This window comes from Anser cygnoides, chromosome 3 (genome assembly GCF_040182565.1).
Source record: "Anser cygnoides isolate HZ-2024a breed goose chromosome 3, Taihu_goose_T2T_genome, whole genome shotgun sequence".
Classification (NCBI taxonomy): domain Eukaryota; kingdom Metazoa; phylum Chordata; class Aves; order Anseriformes; family Anatidae; genus Anser; species Anser cygnoides.
Window position 1 is genome coordinate 90,706,037 of NC_089875.1, and position 21,560 is coordinate 90,727,596.

The 21,560-nt window shown below is 37.3% G+C and overlaps 1 protein-coding gene across 49 annotated transcripts in view; it reads right to left on the bottom strand.

Moving 5' to 3' along the window:
- The window catches only part of RIMS1 (regulating synaptic membrane exocytosis 1), a 318,536-nt gene that overhangs the window by 11,196 nt on the left and 285,780 nt on the right, over window positions 1–21,560 (bottom strand). Inside the window, exon 30 of one of the 49 annotated variants that reach the window (XR_010830507.1) lies at window positions 7,278–7,437. The exons of the other annotated variants lie outside the window; for them this stretch is intronic. The gene's annotated coding sequence lies outside the window, so the exon portion shown is untranslated. The remainder of the gene's footprint in view (window positions 1–7,277; window positions 7,438–21,560) is intronic. 49 annotated transcript variants of the gene reach the window in all.

A 21,560-nucleotide genomic window follows, 5' to 3' on the forward strand; every position in this document is an offset into this window, starting at 1 on the left:
AGCTTCCATTGTGCATTCTTTGAATTGCCCTTTGAGCTCCACTTGGAAGGTTCCAGGTTACCCTTGAGCAAGGAGAACTTCCAGTCTCTTCCATGGGCAATTCTGAGCTCCAGGTGCAATTGGCTCCAGCCAAATCACAATGAATTCTGCTCTTGCATTGAAAATATTATGCCCCTAAACTACGGTAATTGTTCCGAAAAATCTTTAACTGAAATATTTCTACCAAGGTCTCCATATAACTAATAATCTGTGTTGACTTCAAACTCAGCATCCTGCTCATTTTCATTTAATTCAGCCTATCATTCAATGGGCAATATTAATTTATCTCAGGAAGTAGTAGATTTCACAAAGTTTCACACAAACACATGCAGAAACACTTTCCTGCATTTTTCCTCTTCATTTAAGTACTTCATCCACTTTCCATGAACTTTTTATTTCCCTTTCACAGTCTGCTCATGGGAGCCTCTGAAAAAATGAAGGCTTCTTCCACCTGTACCTACAGAGACTGAAAACTTTTTCACTTTCCTATTTCACACAGACGTCATTGATGTTTGATGCTATGACAGACCTTGGCCACTCTTAAGATAAAAGTCATCAATTTTGTAGCCCCACCATAGCTTCACCTTACTGTGGAGGGCAACTGGCCTTTGCCCTTTGGGTCTGTAGAGCTGCTGGAGGGCAGGGAGAAATCACGCAGGAGAGAGCAGTTCTCCCCTTGTCTAGGTTACCACCTCTTTGGAACTATCTGAGAGATAGAAAACATGACCAAAACAATAAAGAATTCGTATACTGGGCAAAGAGGCACTGCCCCAGCAATGGTTTTCCTTGCAAGCCTTCTGGAAGGGGGGTTGTTTATCTATGGCCATGCAGGAGCAGAGAAACAAATGCCTCCCAGAAAGAAACTAGCTACTTCCAGACAGCCACAGAGCCTTTAGTCCCTTGTGAGGCCAACGGCTCAGAGGTTTTGCTGTGGGTCACTGCAATTCATCTAAATTCCCAGTGCTTGGTCACCTGAAAATGCATTATTCAACGCCTCTAAACATGCAGCAGACTAAGCTAGAAGAGGTACAACAGCCAGAGCAGCCTCCACTTCCAGACAATGTAGGTGGCTATATGTACAAGGTACTTCACGAAACTTGAGTGACCCGATATACATATAATCAGAACACAACACTTTGAACCTATGCTTTACCTTCAAAAATAAATGATGTGTCCAGCAAGTCAACTCTGAAATGTAAGCTGAGCATCAAAAATGAATCAAAAGGCAATCTAAGATATATGACCTGCATGCAGAGCCCTATGACAAAGCAGGATTTTCACATTTTCAGTAGCTGTTCATTTGCTACCCATGCTGTTTTCTGCTTCTTTCTCTTCTTGGGACCTGTCTGAAAGTACTTCTCTTTCCATCTGCTCCCACATAGTGGATGAGATTATGTGGTTTACACCTTGCAATCCCTTCTGGAGCCAGTCAGATCAGACAGCAAGACCGGAAGGATCAAAAATATGGTAGAAGCTGAAATGCAGGCATCTGAATGGGGCTGCCTGTGAATATTTAAGGCTCAGGAATTGGATGTGATGAGACACTGAGGGAACAAGATCATCATGACCTTGTCACAAAGCTAGGAAAGAGATGCTGCTCTGGACCACCTGGACAACACAGTGGGTGCAGAAACTCAGGGATGAGAGCCAGGTTGCTAGGAAAGCATAATAAAAACCATATTCATAGAAATAATCACTGTAAAAATATCCATTGACTAAATTATAGAAATTAGTATTTTAGCTCTGAGCCATGCAGAGACTGAAAATTGCAAGTGTATTTGTCACAGAAGAGCAATTTAATATTACCATGGATAACATTCTTGTTGATGCCTGAAAATGCGTCTCTGCATCAGAGATTTTAAATGCACAGAATTGTGAAGGAGGAATCCTTGTGGATGGCCACAAGAAAGCCAACAACCTTATCTCACTGTGCTGTATAGAGCAGATTGTCTGTTTCCGAATACTTTTCAAGTCACCGCTCTCTGTCTTACCATGCTGGATTCCACTGCTTTGTTTCTCATCAACAATTTTTTTAGGTTGAAAATCAAAAAAATAAAGTTCTTTTGTCTCCTCTTGTAACTGCTATCAATATCTGCAATGTTTCGTGGGAAAACCAGAGCCCTCTGCATATTTTATTTTATAATCTCAATCTTAATATTCTGCAGTAAAATCAAATATAACATAAAAGCAACTCAAGACAGAATGGTAAAATACATGAAGAATTTTATGGCATAAAGGGAATTGCTTTTGCCCAGGACTAAGAACTGGAACACAGGTTTCACAGGTTTTTAAAGTTTTACACAGGTCAGTTATGCACATTGTATTTTATTTTTTTGGTCTACCTACATCACAAAAAGAAATGAGGACAATTTATCTTTCTGGTGCACTCTCATAAACATCTCAGCAAAATCTGGCTCTGCAAGGCGTCGAGGTGATTAGAGCAGAGCTGAGCTGGGAACTTCTGTGATTTCTGAAGGGACCCAGGTAATGCGGAGTCACTCTGGGGTGCAACTTCCAGTCCTGCCTTGACTGCACAATGAAATGCAGGTGTGATCAATGGAGTTTCTACAGTTCTTTACATGTTTTTTATAAAACTCTCATTTTCATCTTGCATTATTTTCAACCTAGCAGTTCGGCATATACCTTTGGAACCTTGACTTTATATGAACAGTAAAAGTTCATAAAATATTTAGGTTTAATATCTACACTACAATATATTGAGAAAATTTTCTACTCTTGTCTGAATATCTATTGGAGAGTGCTTGGTCCTGCCGGTGATTTTTATTAGCTTGATATATACAATTAAATTTTATAATATGTTACCGTTCCTTGCCTGCACTGTGTAAATTGCATTATACTCATCGTGCAGACTGAAGATAAACTGTCTCTATACTGAATACCATTTAGGGGCAAAATTTATTCCCAAATGTTCTGTATACTTCTATCTGCTGTGTCTATTGTGTAAGGATTTCTGCATGCAGAAATGTGGATTAATGTGCACAAATTCCATCCAAACACATATTTCAACAGGTACAAAGCTAGAAAAAAAAGTGATAAACATTTTTGCAGGATTAATAACAGACGCAAAAGGCTCATAAAGCAGCCATCTGCAGCTGTAAGATATACTCAGCTTGCACAGTTTAAAATTCAGCAACAGCCTTGTAGCATCCCTGCTACAATACACCGAAGACTGTCCGCCATTCGCTAGTTCAGTGTAGATTTTATAAACATAGCCTATAGTGATTCATTTTCAGTCTGACAAGCAACTGCATAAAATGTTAATGCAATCGATGTGTCCCAACTTCCGTGCTTCTAAATCACCTCCAAACACAGCAGCCAGGAGAAAAACACTACTGACAACAGAATTATATCAGCAAGAAAGAGACAGTGATAGTACCTATAGAATTAGCATGGCCTACCAGAGATACCTAGGCTAGATTTACGTTTCCAAAGGCATCCAATTCAGAGAGAACAATGCCAGGACAGACAGCCCCAAATGACTGATGTCCCAGCAAAGGTACGACTGCCTGCTGCCACCATTGCCTTGGCTTTCCTCGGGGCTCTGTATGGTGCCCTGACAGAAAACTAGTACATTTTGCCCTTGTTTCAGTACAGTGAGTCTGAAAAGATGGGAAGGGCTGTGCCACAGCCTGCTGGAGTAAAGCTTTTATCATGTGATGCCAAGGTGTGTATTTCATGCCATGGGACATTTGGGACATGAGTTTGGAGACTTAGTCAATAGGACATTTTGAGAGATTTCTGTAGGGCAGAAGATGATAAAACTGAAATGGTCTTACGTGTACTGCCTACAGGGCGAGAGGTGCCTCGAGCAAGCATTGCCCAAAATCATACCTGAGGACAGCGAGGTGGCTAACACCAAGAAAGGAAGCAAATTTGCATTAATGGGTACATGGCATGGAAAATTCATGACCTTTTCAAAAGAACACTAAAGAAAACAAAGCACACACCATTGCTAGATCCACTAATGGAAGCAGTAACAAGGAAGGTGCCAATACACAATGTCATCGCATGACTCAAGGGCAATTTATTCACGGTATCAAGCGTGCTTATGCATGCAAAGAAGAAAGCCTAGGACTACAGCTCCAAGGCAGCTCTGACTGAAAGCTGGCAGGACTGTGACCATATTGTTCTTGGCCTGCATGCTGCCTGTGCGAGACACCAACTGGAATATTATGGGTCATCCTCAATTCACAGAACTATTTAAAAAAAAAAAAAAAAAGCCAAGGGCACATTTCCTTCTGGTCCTTTCTGATGTGTTACTGATTTTGCAGCCTCAAATTTGGCTGCTTGGAGACCTGCTGAGTTACAAGTTGTGCTGCATCCCACTCACTCTGCATGTAACACATTTAAACAACAACAAATTCTATTTACATATGAATTGACAAAGCGTCCCTTGGCTGACAGTCCTAAAACAGTCAGAGAGAGAAAAGAAGAAATAATTCAAAATGCATTTGTTCTTTTTAGACGTGTATATCTCTCAGATGAACTCAATGGTAGATTGGTCTCAAAGATTTTTAAAAGAGCAGCTACATACGGAAAATAAATAGTAAAATATGACATTTAAACACAAATGTTTCCTAGATTTTTATCCTACAACACTTCACAGTATTTTCCTTTTCATGTGTTCAGCCACACTTTCCTGAATATATAATAATATTTATAAGCAGACATCTGAAATATTCCAGTAATGATCTTTTAAATGTTGCCTCCAACTATCGTACAACATATTCAAAGAAAGCAGAATGCAGTTTATACTCTGTGGTGTTTGACCCCAAAGTTTAAAATCCAAATATAAAGCATCATACACTTTTTCCCATTTCTATTTATTATGAGAAATCCACAAACAAAATTTATACTATTATAAATAATAAAGCCATCTAGAAAGAATATTAACCTTTTCAGCTGGGATAAATCATCAAGATATAACATTTTGTCAGCAGTTTGGAAAAAACTATATCTCATAACCGTATTTCTAAATTCACACATTCAGTTGGGAAACCAATCTCATTCATGGTATTTTTAGGTAATACAAGAAAGATAACACTACTAATCCTTTCATATACATAGTTTTTTTTTCATACATGTTTAGAGACAAAAGAATAAAAAGCACCAAACCTAACGAAAGAAGACTTGACTGAAACACTGTTAAGAGTTACATTAATGCTCTAGTTTTAAACACTGGGCCATTTGCAAAATGTATGGCGTTTTAGCCAGAGCACTGCAGAACCTCATCTTTTTACTGCGTTACTCATTGAAGAACAAACTTGCAAACTCAAATTCTTAAAAATTTGCTCTTAGATCTCAAAGGAACTTATCCAACAGCTCCTTTGACATCTACAAAGCTGAAGTAGAACTTTCGGAATGAATGACAAGAACTGCTTAAGATCCATATTCAAAACAAAAGTAAATAAGAACTTGAAAAATCAGGCCATTACTTATTACCTGACAACAGACTCAAAAGATTAAGCAACTGATTTTGCAAATCTTGCCTCCTTAAGATGAGTTAGGCATATTTACTTAAAATAATGTAAAAACAAGCATGTAGTTTTGTATCATTACCCTCATAAACAGGATTTGCCCATGCCATGGAAAAAAACAAACCAAACACAACTCCCCCCCCTTAAATGTGTAATACACATGGGTTAAGATGCACAATATCTTAAGGAACAGCAAGGATATCTTCAGAAGAATTTCAGTTATTACTTCTTAAATTACTAGTATCTTTTTGTCCAAAGATTTCCAAATTAATAGTTTTGTCCACACACTTGCAAATGATGTGAAATGAGCCACTGTCTGTCAGCCAAAATGAGGCAATCAGTGATGATATATGGTAATGAGGTTTTACTGCTGGGATTGCACTAAACACTTTATAAACACACAGAAGTAACAGCATCTTAATTACCTTCTTCACATATATGCAAAGAGCTTTATAAAATCAGAACATGTAAATGAAATTGTTAAAGGTACACTTGCCCAGTTCAACTCCTAAAACCCGTTTCAGTGAAATGAAATTGGTAACATAACAAAGTCATGTTTTCAGCAAATAATTTACTATATAAACAGTTTATGAAATTTCAAGCACTTGTTTTTCATACACCCTTGGATTTGTCAGACTGGAAGAGAAAGACATGGAATAAAGAAAGAAGCTCAGAAGAGCTGTTTGCACTTCAACATTTTTAGAGCAAAACACAGTGTTATTTTACTCCATTGTTTATGACCGGCCAGCCCCTAGGATAGAACTGGCTTGTAGTAGAGAGGTAACAGTTGCCGACTGAAAGGGTGCTGGGACACAGCTGCCAGCTAATACAGGAGGAGAAAACAAAACTGTAGTGCAGAAGAAAGCAGAACAGATTATTCAGATACACTGAAACAAAATTTTATTTCTTTAAGGATTTAAATATGTTTAAATGACTGTATGAAATTCTGAAGTCATTTTTGGTTATGTGCAGTCATTACAATTTTAGTAAATTTGAGACTTTTTAAAATAAGTCTTCACAATAACAAATACTTCACCGTTTATTATTATAAACATAAACTGACACTATGATTGTTAAAAGACAATGTCTTACAAGATATCAACAATAAGACAATTTATAAGACATTACTAACAAGAAAACTTACTATTGCCATGCATCTTCAAAAAATTTCCTGAGGTCTATGTGATGTACATAACAGAAACCCAAAGCCTAATTCTTTTAATAATATTCATAAGATCTTCAAGTTGAAACAACAGCAAAAACACTCGTTTCCTAGAAGTATCTTCTAGGAAAAAGATGTTACATGTCCCTTTGTGCAGCTGAAAAGTTTCTTAATAATAACTCAGCCCTAATTTAAAAGCACTAAATACTAACCAGAACACATTACAGGTTCAGAAATAGTTCTCTCATTTTACTCCCAACAATTACCACCCAGTTAATTGATGTGAATATTCTGTATCTTTTCTGCAGTTTGATTTGTTTGGACTGCAACTTTCAAGTCCTTCAAGTTTTATTTCACCACTACCAGCATCTCCAGGTCAGTGTGACATTTCCCTTTAAAAATGTTACTGCCTTTAGAAATCATTTCCAGTGTCCCAGATCAACAGAGTATCAAACTGACCTAAGTTTTTTCTTCAATGACTGCAGCATTGCAAAGTTACAACCCAAGCTTAACACACGCAGCTAAATCAAACTAATATATAGGCTCGTGACAGCAACACGCAGAAAATACAGGCTTACCTCTGGTTTAAGCAAAATTAAACATCGGCTGCGATATAATCCTGAGCAAGCAGGCGGCACCTAAAGCAGCTTCACCTTTGCTTAAATATCTTGCGCTGTTTCTGGGTAGAAGAGTCCCCGGAGTTGCCTCTCTCTCTTCCAGCCACTTGGCACTGTAGCACTGCGAGGAATGATCAAGTTGCTTCACTCACAAGTTCCTTTTACAACTGTGATTACATTACAGGGCCTTGCAGCGAGAAAGTACTGAACTACCTGCCAGCCAGCGTTTCATAAAATATTGCCGAAAGGTTCAAAAATTCACTCAGCAGTGTATTTTCTAGTGATGTGCATGCAGAGAAGAGCACAAAATATTCTTGGCAACCTTGTTTGATACATTTTTTTCTCGTTGTTGTACAGAACTGGATAAGGAGAGTCAGATAAACCCAGAAACTCATTTCTTTGTCATGGTGTTTTTGACTCATTCTGCATGAATTTTGGTATAAAGCCACCTGAAAGACTGCAAAACTGAGAAAGCACCATTAATACTAATTCACAGTTATATTGCAGAAAGGCCTTAGTGATGTTACTATCCGAGAGGGGCAATCCAGAGTTAAAGTTTAATTGCCTCCTAAGTGCCCACATGTATTTTGAGAACAAAACTTCATTACTGAATTATTCCTTTCATCTTTGCACTTCGTTTTGAGGAAGCAGACTGCCATATAGTTGTTTTCTTCAGTTTTTTGGATACTCAATTCCAAAAACATAATATGCTTTCCTCTTGCAAATTAAGAATCAATTAATTTAACACACTTTTAAAATCTCGGTATTCAAGCATTATAGAGAGTGATGTGCTTTCTCTCTCTCTCTTTTACAAAGAAAGAAGGAGATATCCAACATACGGTACATACTGACTTACAATGTTAGACTGATTAAAGATAAAAGGGAAAAACGAAATGACACAGCATTTGTAAAAGCAAAAACCAAAAACCCCACACCCACAAGAAAAAATACTTCAAAATGAATTGTCACGGGAAAAGCAAATGAAAAATACATGCATGCAGTAAATCTATCTCTAGTGGATGTTCACATGATGTTATCACAGAATCAATCATTTGGGTTGGAAAGACCTACAAGATCATCAAGGCCAACCATTCACCTAACACTACAAGTCCACTGCTAAACCACGTCCCTAAGCACCACATCCACACATCTCTTAAATACCTCCAGGGATGGGGAATCCACCACCTCCTGGCACAGTATAACCACCCTTTCCCTGAAAAAACTCCTCCCAATACCCAATCTAACCTCCCCTGGCGCAACTTGAGGTCCTTTTTATGGTGAAGTTGTGATGATTTAGAGCATTGTAAAATGATTAATGAGAAAAGTATCATAAATTATATGGTGCATTTCAGCTAATAAAAATATAACAAGACTTATGACTGGCAAGTACTGTATGGGTGCCTAACAGATGTAAAATCCTCTGCAGCAGGGATACCATACATCTCATGCCACACCTTCGTAGAAACTTTCAAGTATTTTCATTGGATAGGTACAGACTTCCTACACAGTGCAATGGTTAAAGTAAGTTGTACTTTCTTGCTCTGTAAGAAGGACATTCAGAACCCCACAGAGAGGGTAGCTTACCCCCTTTTTTAAAGCACGTAGATAAATGGTATGGAATTTTCTCATGATGTATATTAGGAAAAAAAAAAAAGAAAAGCAAAATACAATTAAACAGGAAAAGTCATCTTCCAGAGATCAGAAAAATGCTATGGTAGAGTAGGAATGAAATGCTACTGCTGCTAGTTGCCAACATGCGCATTTCACCTTTCTGAGACACACCTGCATGTGCATGGCAGAGACCCCAAGACCAGGCTGTCACCTGTGGCGTTCATGTCCAGCAGTTTTACACAAAGCACTTCACTCGTGTCAGGTGTGCAGGATGTTCCCTCTCACTCAGGCTCTTGCTCAAAGCCAGCAATCCTGGGGGAAACTGAGGTTTAAATAAAATCCCTGGGAGGAAAAGCTTTCATGTCATATGCTCCCAGAAAGCCCCCACTTTGGTCACAGCTTTTCCTCCTTTGCACTCCTTCTAGTCCAAGGAAAAATCATTCTGTATATTTCTTATCAGCATGATCGACAGCCCCTTCCAGGATTATAGATGTTTGACCTGCTCCTCTGCATCAACACTGCCAAACACTGGTGATGATACTTCTATCATCATGATCATGGTAAATCAGTGAGCACACTGAAGTTTCAGTTACTATAAAACAGAGCAATGCTCGCTCTTCTTCTTCAGCCAAAGTACCCATGTTAAGGTTTGCACTGCTTTTGATTTTCTTTTCCATTACTTCTGAGTGCTGTTTGAAATGTGCCTATAGAAAGTCCCAAGCAAGCTCTGCTGAGATGACATAAGGACCAGCCCCTCACTGGGGCTGACCCAGGTAACAGCCACAAAAGTGTTTTAAGTTAGTTGCAACAGCCAGTATGTAAAAACACCTACGGGCTTGGGCAATGGATCTGTGCTAGATAAACACTGCATAGCTGGAAGATATAATTGTTCCCCTCGTGTTTATATTATTGGAAGTGGACAATTGTACACAAAGACTCAGCTTAGAGACAGACCGTTCAGCCAAAGTTTCCAAATGAATGCCCTGGAATAACTCTGCTAAGAAATTGTAAGGTTTGCATCCAGTATTGCTGTTTTATGTCCACCATCAAGCACACACTGAAGAAAACTGTGCTGACAAGACGGAAAGTTTCAACTGTGCCATACAGATAGACACCAGCACAAAAAAAGTTGCCACTATGTCAGTATTGCTTTGACTACCATGCAAGACAGGTAGAAATGTGAGATACCAGGACCTTCTACAACGCCTTTCATTTTGCCACTAAAAATTAATTCAGGTTATTTTTACAGCTCTGTGTGGCTGCCCATTTCTCAATTCACTCAGCTCTCATTGGGTTGCAAACCTTGCACACTGAGGAAACAGTTTCCTTTCTCAAAGGCAAGGGAGATGAGATGAGTCAATGGAAGGGTACTAATGGAAGTCAAGAGGGGCACTAATACAAGCAGAAGAGTTGTACTGTTTTCTCTGATAAATTATGCTAAATTTTCATTACAAAGCAAGATTTCTTTATTACAAATGTTGACTTCTGCGATTTCTCTGTGTAATTCATCTGTTACAAACAAGATAAAAAGCTAAGAAAAATATAAGCACAAGGAAAAATAGCCATATATTACAAATGAATATTCAGACTATCTGAATTAGAGCCAATAAACATAACCAGACATCAAGTGTTTACCGAATTATAAAGCCCTTTAAACACAAGGCAGGTTATGTAAATGTAAAAGAAAGGTAAATGAAACCGTGCTAATACTGCCTATTTTTATAGAAAAAACAACTCTCTCCCAAAATTTCTGGTTATTTCTGAAGTGAAAATACTTACAAAACTATATGCCAACTAAAACACAGAACTACTTGAACTACATTTTTTTTAATGTAGTGGTGCAGGCATATTAGCAAGTTCAATGATCAAATACACATTTCTTGAACTAACACAATGTCTGCAAAGGTTGCTTCACATATTGCATAACATAATACAGCACAGATAAGAACACATCCACCTATTAAGAACTGACATTGCAATACAATAAGAAATCGATTCCCATACTTCCAAATTAACAGGCATTTTTTCATCTCTCTATATTATGCAAAAGCAAAGGCTAAGGTTTAGAACTAATTTTTCTTTCTGCTCTTATATAGAGGACATTCACAAGCTTATCTCAGATGAAGTGATAATAACTGTCTTAAAATAATAAACTGGAAAACAAAAGTTGCATGTGAACATCAGCACCAAAGAAAATGACAAGGGATAGAAGAAATTCAAACAGTTCAGTAACAAAGGGAAACTCTCAAATCCACATCATAAAAACAAACAAGAAAACCTACAATAATCAGTCAGTTTGAACCCCAGATTTCAAGATCTGAATTTCCTTGCAGATAGCATATATAGAAAGACGGTTCCCCAGAGTATGTGCCACAAAATGAAAATAAATAAACAAACCTTAACTTCATGGTCCTGGGCTTACCATTGGTTAAACAGAGGCTTACTACTGGTTATAAAGAAAATTGCATTTTAAAGTAATTTTTGCTTCTATCTTAGCAGAGAATAACTCAAGCCAAGTAGTTCTACATCTTTCCATTGATTTCAATATATATTAGGTCATAGATGAAGATCATAAAATGAAAAAGTAAACCAAACTTGCCTTTCATAGCAGGATTATACCATGATGCTTGAATCTTGCAGAGCTAATGGTTTGAAGGTCAGGCTCTTTAGAACAGATGCACTAATCTCATATTATCTGTATATTATACAAATTATTTCAGATAGTATTTTTTCTTGGAACTGACACATAAAGCTTTATTTGCTGCTCAGGATTACTCTCATCATTAATGAGAGTGCTTCTTTTTGGGTGTGTTCACAATATGAGAGGTTAGCTGTTATTCAGTATAAAGCTGCTATAAAAATAGAAATAGCCACTTAAACCACAGGCAAAAAACAAGACAGGTAAATTCTATGCAGGTAACACATCATCAAAATCAGGTTTAAACACAATAGATGCACAGACAAAAAGATTGCTATATACAATATGAATCAAAATCACATAAGGCAAAACCTGAGATTGAAACAGGATCTGGCTCTGTCATTAAGATATACTGTGAAGGAAACATTGAATTTTTTTACTATAGCTTCTATTTTAAAACTCTATGCATACAATAGACTAGTGTGACATAATTTTGGAGAGAGAAAAAACAAACAAACAAACAATAAAATGTTTACATTCCCTTGCTCATCTATATAAAAACAATATTAATAGCCTCCTGAATAAGTAAAGATTGCATAAGCAATATAAAACTAGCAAGTAATTTCTAGTAAACCAATAATAAAAGATGATATCAATAGCATGCAAATATGACCAAAAAAAAAGTAGTTTGGGAAGCTCTTTGACAAGTAAAATAATATAGCTACTGCCAGAATAAGACGTACTATAAGAGCAACTTTCAATAAGGTTAAATAACATACATAAGTTAGTATAACAACTATTTCAGAGACTCTAAATAATAAAGATTATATGCAATTAAATACACCTTCTTAGGAAAAATATCAAAACTAGTACATCAGGTATCAGAAGGAGGATATATTTTACAGTCTCGTGACTATAACCACAGAATTCACCCTGTCCATGAGGGATGCAACACTGAAGATATGTAATTAAAACAATTTCCACTTTCTTTGGAAGTGAGTTTTGGTGTGCGTTTCAGTGGGGATAGGAGTCAATGTCACTGAAAGATGACTCAAATCTAAGAATTATTTTACTTTATAATTCTTTCATACAACCTGTCTGCATAGTTTCCAACAGAATGTGTATTCACAATATTTCATTTTTCCCCAGCTTTAAATACATATATTTAATATTTTAATTAAAAGAGCATAATTCTGGAGGAAAGATGAAGCCATTCTTCTCAAGTCAAGATATTCCAATATATGGACAGAAAAGTTCTCAAAATAATTTGTTTTCTTCCATGGAATTTTTAAGCAAAAGTAATCTTTCTAACCCTTGATTGGACACCATTATCCAACAATTTTCTTTCTCTCCAGACTGCATTATGCTCATACCAAGCTGGGAAAAAGGAAGATGTACAATGACGAGCAATGTTTTTCAAAGGCTTTAACTTTTAACTAATACTTTTTTCTGACATCTTCAGAGGAACTTTGGCCTACATAGATTCACTGACTATATCAAAATAAACATGAAAGCATGTGTAAATCAAAACAAATCCAAAGTGCATGGTCATATTGACTCTTCTATAACTGGATAACTGGAAGAAAGCTTTATTATTATTATTATTTTTCACCAATATCTGGGTTCATCTTGTGTAGATCTCCACAGGATTCCTTGTGAAACATCCATAGGACTGGACCTCACCCTCATTTGGATACTTGATGCATTATATCTAAATAAAACTATGAACACGTTTCTAATGTGACAATATGGTATTGTAACAGTGATGAAAATAATGCATTTAGAGACCAAAGTCAAATTTCCCATAAAATCCTGTTCCAGCCTGAAATTTAAAAATAATAATGATCTATTTACTAGGACATAATTTATACTAAATGTTTTTAATACTACTCACAATCAGTTGTTCTACTAATATGAATTCATGATTTTATACTATACTTTCTTCTATTCATTCCAACACCACAATAATGAATAAAGCACCAACCCAAAATCAGGGTGAAATCTTGGCCTGCTTTTCTTCAGAATTTAGAAAGGGAAAGGAGAACATCTGGCATACACTTCAGCAATCTCTCATCAAGCCATCTTCCTATTCAGCAAAGCAGGCAACCACAGCATATTCAGATATTTTGTAATGCTAACTTATGACCATGACAAGCTATTATTTTGATAGAAATACTACCAATCTGAATATTAAAAAACAAAACAAAACAAAACAAAAAAAAACCAAACAGAGAGCTCAGCACTGCGTCATCAAATAAGACAGCAAATGTCATCATGCTGTGTTCTAAAGTGAAAAACATGAGTTTAAAGAATGGTAAACAGGATGTGAGCATAAACGTAAATTTTCAAGGCTACTGAGTGATAGATGACTCTACCTGTAATTAATTTAATTAATGAGCTGTTCACATAACCTATGCTTCTCTTCATAGTTCAACCAGCTTTCCCAGATTAAATTATTTTAGGGATCATTCTACATGATGTCCTAACTCTGATTGTGGTCAACATATACTTGTATAGTAGTATCACTAAAATACGTCAAGTAATCTGGTAGCACTACTTGCTCATTTAGATCATTTTACAATGCACAGAATAATCTATTGTATTAACCTTTAAAGCAGGTCCTTCCTGGTAGAATATTTATTTAAAATTGCCAAATATAAGCATTCTCAGTATGCAGACAGAAGACATGAAAACTCTAAATGAAGTCAAAGATGAATGTATGCACAAGCCACATTATATTCCAGCAGTACAGAGGTGGTCCTACTGTAATATGTTGAAAAGGTTAAACATTATATTGCTTTCAGCCACAGATTCCCATTTGAGGAAAGCTAATGCCACCCCAGTTTGAACCGCGAACATTAGTAAGCATATTTCATACACATAAGATACTTAGATAAGCTCTAATATATGGGCATTTAAGGTTCCATAGAATCTTTGCTTAAAACAATACCCTGTACTTAAGTTTACAGGCATACACACATCTTCACACACATACGCGCACAACCTGTGGGTACTCTGTCTTGTTTGTTTTCCTGGCACGTGGCAGCATTCCAAGGAGATTACTACATTTCTTACAACATATTCGTATGTACTTTAAACAATTACAAATATTTTTAAATCTGGTAATTACAGCCGTAAGTTTTTAGGAAGTCCTGGCTCTTCTGCAGACCTTCAGTGGGTCACCTCCAGCCCTTGACTTTGCTCCTCAGTAAAATGGCACAATGGCAGTTACTGTTCCTTCATAAAATCCTTTGAGGTCTATGGCTGCCAACACCACAAAGAACAAAGAACCATTGCTACTATTAAAGAGGTCTGAGGAACTATAAAAGTCAACATAAATTAAGAGCACATAAAATAAATTGCACTGCAAAGCTAAGTTCAACAGTACATGTTTACAGAATATCCGTGGCAGTTCTTATTCCAGCTGGGATTGCAGAAGGATTCATATACTGCTACTGAAAGTCTTAACAAGATAGAAAACTTTGGACAACAAGCAGAAAAAAACAATCTGAAAAGGTCACCCATTTATTCTAGAGAGCAGTTTTATGAGGTTCCCAAATTTTTAAGTTTTGAAATCAACAGAATTTTTCAATACCGAGTTCTCAAGAGCAATTGATTTCTTAAAAATCAGAATATATCACCATACAAGAGAACTTTTCTGCATGAAGAGAAACTACCTATTATGTAACACACTGACTAGCATGCTTACGGGAACAAGGAAGGTCTGTAAGTGAAAAAGGCACGCTGTAATGCAGAGCATCAAGGTTCACTTATCAGTTTTGCTACTTCATTACATTCTCAGTTGTTCTGAAACACGCTGATGATCTTACTTCTCTATAGCACACAGCTTTTGTGATAAATACTACCCATACTGTAACGATGGGGTAGAAGATGAAAAGAAAGCCCGTATCTTATCTGTCACCCTAACCTCATCAGCCCTCCTTTTGGTACCAATCATTGATCCAACTGGACATTTGATTTGCTTCACTGTTCCTTTTCCTCACTTTGAACTAAAATTTGTGTCATCCAAATATTTTTGCTCTTTCAGCAACAGACTATTTGCAATGACATGTGAAAAGTAATATTAAAATGATAGTAAAAAAGCATGGCATGAAAAAAAGCATTAACATGTACAAAGGCTTTCCCCCTAGCAAAACTAAGACAGCCATTTTACTTCTCACACACAGCACTAAACACACAGCAGAACTAGATGAATAATGCATGGTGTGGCTTGCAGTGCTCTCCCATTCATTCACCTTGAAGACTAAAAAGAAAAGTATTATTGTATTCCAGCCTGTTAAAACTGTTCAGTGTCACATAATTAAAAAAACAACAACAAAAACTTGATTTGTTACCTTTTCTGATGGTATGCTACAAAAGAAGAATGTTATTAGTGAAAATTTACTGTTTCATAATAAACAAGGTATCAAAAGACAATGCTATTATTACATATTCTGCTCGATTGCTAACAATACATGAAAGGTTCAGACTGTGACAGTTGTGCTGACAGCATTTCTTAATTAGAGTTATAATAAACTTACAATTAACCGTATCCCTTCCATCTGCAGAGCTATTCAATCTCCGGTTTGACTGGAATGACTTATATTTATTACACAGTGTTAGTTTTGATGATGACAATTGCTTAGCAGAAAAGATATTTAAGAGGATCATCAGACAAAAAAACTGCCTCTCCTTACTTATAATGTGATTACATGTAAAAAAATAACCAATGGTCTTCTTAAAGGCTTCTCATGGCGGTTACTTCTGAGGCTGATACTATTCTTTATACAAATATGCAAACAGTCAGTGCAAAGACATAAAATAGACACACACAGACACGTAACTCCTGATTAGCATTCTCACAGACTTAGAAAATTCTCACAAAAGTAGTGAGAAAACTTAAGACAGTCATATCAATGAAAAAACACACCCTATTTAAAAATGGTAATTTCATTAGGAGCATGCCGAATGTACTATTGAATGTGTAACTTGAACTCTGCCATCGTGCAGCAAGGCAACGATTAAATTGGACACTGCAACACAGTTTGCTTATTGCAGGCCAAGCCACAAGAAGAAGGAAGTGTCTATTTTATAAAGCTCAGCAGCTGGATCCTTTCTAAAGAACTCTTCTATCCAGGCAATTCTGCTCTGTGCCTCTCCGGCAAGCAGGGCAGGGAAACATTGTGGGATTCAGCTACAGGAAAACCAAGGACTGGGGCAGCAGATGCCACTGGTACTGTCAGCCTTTGATCTGAGACACAGACACATGGGAGTCCGTGAAGAAATAAGTCACAGAGTGAATTAATGGCTGGAAGATTTGTACTCAAGTCTTTCTAGATACAGCCTCAGATTTTACCCTCAGAGAACAATAAAACCCATAAAACCACAACCCCTGTCTTGGTTACTAGCTGAACAATTGTTCTGAAATGTAGTACAATGGTAAAACACGCTGTTTTAGAAAGAAAGTTTACTGATTTCTAAAAGTCAATAAATATGACAGAACTTTGGAAACTGGCTTTAATGCTGCTGAATGAAGTCCTGGTAATTTCCAGCGCCATCAGTAAAGCAGCTTAACAAAGATGACCAATGGTGCTTTTTTTTTTTTTTTTTTTTTTACTTAAAATAATTAGATCTGAGTTCAGGCTGTGCTTCAATGAGCCTTGAGCAGGTCACTTGCATTTGGTAAAATTTCGTAAATAACTTTTCATACCATGAAGTACAGAAAATGAGCAGCAGCCATATGATTAGCAACTCCACCCTATGCATCATTTGATGCATTTGGCATCATGTCATTATAAAAAACAGCCAGCATTCAGCCCTCAGCACAGAGGCTAGTTGGGCCCAAAGAAAAGGAACGGAGGTAAGGCCATCTCAGATCAGTGTGCTACTGAAGGGATATTTAATACTCACTTATTAACATGCACTTATCCTGACTTTTATTGTTTGTTTGTTTTGTTTTGAACTAGGGCAAGTAAAGCAAAAAAAGTAGCTGCCACCCACAGCAGAATGATACCATATCAATAAAACAACCCATTATATCAAATATTCAGTCACCGGCATTTACATGGGAATATTTGTTTCTGGGCTATAACAACAAGGACTGCAGAGGGGCTTTTTGCCCTCTTCAAAGTATCCCCCTTGCCCTGCTCCCCTCTGTCCAAGTAAGCTTTGAGTGGTATTGTGGTAGCCTATTGCAATCTGGAGGTGGTTACTGGAAAAAATCACTCTTCTGAATATTTGGGGAATGTAGACAGATGTTTAAAAACACATGCTCTAAAATAAAGGTAAGACAATTTAATGGACCTGTGATTTTGGCCACGGGTCAACTTTGCAACAGAAATTACTGTGAGGCACACTGGGAGAGCCTGAAACTTGGCTGAAAGGGGAACTTTGAGATCGCAACTTATCTCTTGCCATTTTTCCCAACTTGGCCATAAACGTGTCTGCCCTTTTGAAGCAGACCATAAGGTACAGGCCTGTACTCAGGCATGGAGCATATGAATACTGCCTGAAGAAAAATAAAAACTTCATTTACAACTATCTAGTGCAGTTAAAATAAAACTGTGGAGTGCCACTCAAACCTACTTTGGTTTCCTTGTCACCTTCTTTATCATTTTTCTCCTGGATTCTCTAGTCAATGAAAATGATTAATCTTTTAAGAGCTAAGTACAGACCCAGCTGTATAATAACTGCACAAATATATCAAGGTTGCCTATTCCAACTTATACGAGAGATGATAGCTCTCTTCTTGCTGTGATACAAGGCTGTTGCCAGAGCTGTAAATATTTTCACATCAAAGAAGAAATAAATGCAAATAAACGCAATATCCAATTCTGGGGATGATTGTTGCTCACAAGGGCCATTACTGAGACTCTAGAGAAAGTGTTTGGTTCATAGATAAATCAGGTCTTGTGTGTCACCTTTGTTAAACCCACTTCACAGCACTGTCAAGTGCCTCTATGCAGACAGAAGAACCTGGTGCTTGACATGGTATGCCCCTAAGCTAAAGACAATTGAATCTCTCAAAATCTTTCCCTGATAAATAATTTGTTTCCTATCAATAAATACTAAATTTCAACAGAGCACCTGTTGACATGCAAAAAACAGGTGAACTGTACTGTGTACTTATCCATGAGTTTGTTTTCAATGCCTCTTGAACATCTCTCCCATTGACACTTTAGTCACTCTGGAGTCCAGACTGAAGCACGCAGATGGGTCCTGTCAAAGAAATCCCCCTACCCTGCCCTGACCATGAACTCTAGAAGAGCTGCTCAGGCAGGAGAAAAGACAGATAGTGGGACAATTTTCAAAGGGAGAGTGATGGGTAAAACTGATTTACTTTTAAACATAAATCCTAGGACACATCTATACTAAATTCAGTGTTTCAGTCTGGCCACGCTCTGAGAGAGAACACTTTGCACCATCAACCCTAATCAAATGGCAGAGCTATAAATAAAGCTATCAAGAGCAACATGAAAGCAAAACTAATCAAAACAGCAGCCCTGAGATTTCTCCATGGAAGAGATGTGCAGGTATTTTAACCTGCTTTGTAAACAGGAAATCTATTTGCATGTTAAGATAACTTGCCAGTCTATCGAGTTCTGCTCTGAGATCAGAGAAAACATTATGAATAAACAGATTCCCAAGACACTGCTTTTTTACCCAAAGACACAAAAGCCTATGTATAAAAATCTTTCAATGCTGTTTCACACTGACAGTGTACAATCACCACTTTAATTCAAAGTGTTTTAATTCAAACACAGAAGTTAGGGAGCTGTTTTGGGTGTCTACCCCATCATCTAACCACAAAACATCTGTGCTCCACAAATCATGAAACCAAAGTAAAGCACAAAGACAACTGCTTCCCCTAGGCTTAGTGTTAGCCTCCCCATGATGCTTATTGCCTGATGACATTTGGGAGCTGTAAGCCACGAGGAAACTGTAGAGGAGGCAGGAGTGCTCCAAGGAGAGTAAAGCAGGTTTCTCCTCTGTACTAACCAGGTGAAGAGGCAGTATTTCACACTGCCTTCTCATACAGACATTTCTGCCTTGATTTTCTTTGTCAGTAACACAATATCCTGCATTCTTCTTAACTTAGAAACCAGCAGAAATGGATGGGTAATTCTGAGTTGTCAAATTTCCTCACAGGGAATTTCGACTGGGGTTGCCACACATTTAGAGCTCCCCAAAAGAAAAAGTCGCCTCATTTCTCAGGAAATACTTTTCAAGCTGTCAGGCACCAGAAATTGAATTTTTTTTTTTCAATATGAAAAATGTCAACATGGGTAAATAAAATAAACTACATATAAGTGAGTTTCAAGGACTTTTGTAAGCACTGAGTGATTTCAAAGCAATTCTCAGGTAACTTATGAGGGTAAACACTAAACAGATCGTTGAAAAAAATACCATACTTTACTCTTTCAGTTCTTTGAATGTCTTAAGTCTATGACACTGCATTTAAATATTTATAGAATTCAGCCTGAAAATTTCAACAGATTGTCAAAGTTTAGGAAATTGAACAGCAAGTTCAAGGATGAACCTTCCCACAGAGGATACAGAGTATATGAGGCAACATGTGCTATTCACCGAGGAATAAGCAAGTGACTATACTGAGGCCTATAAAACAAGAAATGGTAATTCAGTGTCAATATTGCATAGCATTTTCATGCCTTACTTAAGAGTACCTTATGCCAAGTAACTCATATACATAGCATCTAACACTGCAAAAGTAATCAATACAGATGTAAACAATGTCAATGTTTTACACTGTTGATTCCCTTTGGAAGTTATATGACCATCATTTACTAAAGATTGCATGCTTATCAAACTAAAGAAAAGTTGGCACAACATCCAAAACATTGAAATTGTCAACATAAGCCACAGCTGCTAAAAAATATTTGCACTTTGACAATATACCAATGACTTAGAGATACCAACATCTCTAACTTCCTCGTCTTTCTTTTGAATTTGTCTTCCGTACTTGGGAAGTAGTTGCCAAGTAGTAAATTACTACTACTTGGCAAGTTCAAGAAAATTTAGCAGGTGTGACACAATGGCTAGTCAAATGGAGTGGCTAAAAATTACTGGAAGTTTAATTTAAACACATGAAATCCCAGTACATGTACAAAGGAAAAGAGTAAGCCATTAGTGTAAAAATAACAAGGCATATTCAAATACAATCCTCTGTTAAATTCTCACTAATTTTCCTTAAAAAGAAATCACACTTGGTATAACACAAGTCATTCATACGCACAGAGTGGTCATTTTCATAGCATAAACCCCACTGCTCATGAGCAGCGTCTCCACATGAAGAACAAGTGTAATCCAGTGAGCAGGGCAGCCAATGCCACTGAAGACCTGAGCTTTCTCCTGAAGAAGCACAATTTCATTGCATGTCTCCGTCCTTCTTTTTTCTCTTCCCTTTGTATATCAGATGGGTTGGCAGGAAGCAAGTCTGCTTATAAACGAGATCAGGACTAGCAAGTAATACGATGTGCTCGTTTTCATCTCTTCTTTATTCTATTTTAAGACTTGCCAAAGAGATTATTATTTACATTAATTTAATTTATATGCCATCTAAAGCATGGAGAGGACTCTGGGCAATAAATGCTATACAGAGATCAAATTCCTTTGTCACACAGTTTATATTAGACTGCTGCTCCCTCTCTTCTTGGAAACTAAGTCAACAGTGGACTGGCCAATAGCCCTGGCCAGCAGATACACTGACAAACTGGTGCACATGGGAACACGGCCAGAGACTGTCCTTATTCACCATCTGTCCCTTCCTATCAGCTGGGGCTCAGCCAGGTGAGGTTGAGCTAAACTCAACCTCCCTTCATGGCCTGCAAAAAGGAACAGAGGGAGTTGCTTTTAGGACTGTACCTTAGGTGTGCTCAGGGAGCAGATATGCTCTGCAGTGCAGCTGTTGCCCAGACTGTTTTCTATTCATATGCAGAGCTCCTACATAGGGAGACAATGTACCAGCATGGCTCTCC